The sequence below is a fragment of the Octodon degus genome, unplaced genomic scaffold (assembly GCF_000260255.1).
Source record: "Octodon degus isolate 3935 unplaced genomic scaffold, OctDeg1.0 scaffold00047, whole genome shotgun sequence".
Lineage (NCBI taxonomy): Eukaryota > Metazoa > Chordata > Mammalia > Rodentia > Octodontidae > Octodon > Octodon degus.
The window spans coordinates 13,726,742-13,728,963 of record NW_004524623.1 but is presented as its reverse complement, the minus strand read 5'-3'; the positions used below and the strand labels follow the sequence as shown (position 1 = coordinate 13,728,963).

Sequence of the window (2,222 nt, the reverse complement as noted above, 5' to 3'; positions counted from 1 at the left end):
CTCCTGCCTCACTGTTCAGCTTACAGGGATCAAAGCTGTGTGCTAGGGGCCGGGGAGATGGCTCAGTGGAATAAGCGCTTCCCTGGCAAGCGCAAGGGCCTGAGTTCAATCCCCAGTTCCCCCCCCCCCAAAAAAAAAAAAAAAAAAGCAAAGCTGTGCACTGCACTTCATGTGGCTTAACACACATTTCTCATGGAGATATGACATTCACACATCTTTACAGGGTGCAGTAGGATGACAACTTTCTTCAGGCCTACACGATATAGCCGGGGTAGTTTTTCCATCTTCTCGAATGATAATTATTTTCATGAAATTTTCCATCTGTATTTTTTCCTGCAGTACTAGGAACTGAACTCTGGACCTTGTGCTTGCCGGGGAGGTGCTCATGCCATGTGCTATCTCCCTAGACCTTGTTGTCTTCAATATTGTTTTTTTTTTTTTTTAGTGGGAACAGGGGATTGAACTCAAGCCCTTGCAAGCAGGCAAGCGCTTATTCTACTGAGCCATCTCCCTGGCCTTCAATATTTTGAAATGGAGCATCTTGTAAGCCTTGCTGTCAAACACTGAATCCCATCCGTGATCTGGAGAGCCTTGGGGCCTTTCTTTCCGTGCCTCTTTCCCCGCACTGTGCCCCAGGTTGTCCTTCTGTATCTGATTTCTGATTCCATGCTTATTCACAACTTTCCTTTGCAGAGTCCAGAAATATTAAATGCAAATTTCCACACAGAAACAGAGCATCAACTCTCGAGTGCACACTACCCGAGGAGCCTGCATCTCGCACCACGTGAACTTTTTCGTCTGCCTGCTAGTGAACTAACTTATACCACATGCACCAGCCTGGGCTAGCCACTGAGCCAGGCCAACCTGCAGCCAGCGCTCTCAACAAAGCACAATGACACTGGCAATCCCAAAGAGCCAAAAGTAACAGCGTCACCAATCCAATACAAGGCGCAATGTGCACAGCTAGGGGCAGTAGCACACATCTGCAATCCCAGCGCTGAGGAGGCTGAGAGGAGGATCATCCAAAGTTCAAGGCCAGCTGGGATTCCACTGCAAGACTTTTGTCATTAAAAAAAAGTTTGAGGGGCTGGTGAGATGGCTCAGTGGTCTAAAGCACCTACTAAGAACAAGCTCAGCAAAGCACAGGGACCGCGGTTCAATCCCCCAGCAGCACATGCCAGCCCAGCCCGCCCCGCCCCTGGTGGGCTGAGCTGGCCACACACACACACACACACACACACACACACAATAAATAAAATTTAAAAAAAAAAGTTTAAAGTGACATGACACGTGCACAGGAGAAATATCGGTACACATATTCAGTGCTGAGCGAGACCTACAATTTCACAAGCTTCAGACAAACCAGGTGGACTAATCTGCAGTAAGAACGGAGAAATACAAAAATACAATAGAACCTCAAGCTAGTTCACAGACAAGACCAAAACCACTAAGCTGTCAGCTATATTAACCACGAAAGTACTCCAATAGGGGGGTGGGGAGATGGCTCAGTGGAATAAGCGCTTCCCTGGTAAGCTCAAGGGCCTGAATTCAAGCCCCAGTTCTGCCAAAAAGAAAAAAAAAAAAGTACTCAAATAATAAATCCAGAAGTTCAACAGGCACATCTCTGTTAACCAACCATACAGCATTTAAATAAATGAAATACAAACAACCATATCCCAATAGATCATTTTGATGAAAAACAATCCCCATAGATGCGATCACCAACACTCAATCAGTAGGAAGTGCAGAGCATCCTAATTGAATTAATTTTCTTCCTTTCTTTTGGTATGGAGAATCAAACTTGGGACCTTGGGCTTGCCAGGTAGGTGCTTGTGGTCCTGAGCTGGATCATGGCCCCTGAATTGAGTTAGTATCCAAAGAACCCACAGAGAAATGCTTAGAGCTAGGCATACAGCTGATCCCCTATAATCCCAGCACTCTGAAGGCTGAGGCCAGAGACTCACCAAGAGTTCAAGGTCAGCCTGACCTCTATAGCAAGAACATGGCTCAAACAAAAACCAAAACAAAACACCTGGATTCAGGTGGCTCACTGGAGAACTGCACTTAAGAGATTTAAAACCAATTATAGCCAACAAGAGATGCAGTGCTTGCCTGACAAACATGAAGTCTTGAGTTTTGAGTCCCAGTAACAAAAAATAGTAATAACAGATGAGGGGAGCCAGGAGATGGCTCAGTAGGATAAGCGCTTCACTGGCAAGCGC

General features: G+C 46.1%; 1 protein-coding gene across 7 annotated transcripts in view; it reads right to left on the bottom strand.

Annotated features, from left to right (window-relative positions):
- Kiaa1551 (KIAA1551 ortholog) overlaps positions 1 to 2,222 on the bottom strand; it is a 25,439-nt gene that overhangs the window by 17,113 nt on the left and 6,104 nt on the right. The gene's annotated exons all lie outside the window — the stretch shown is intronic.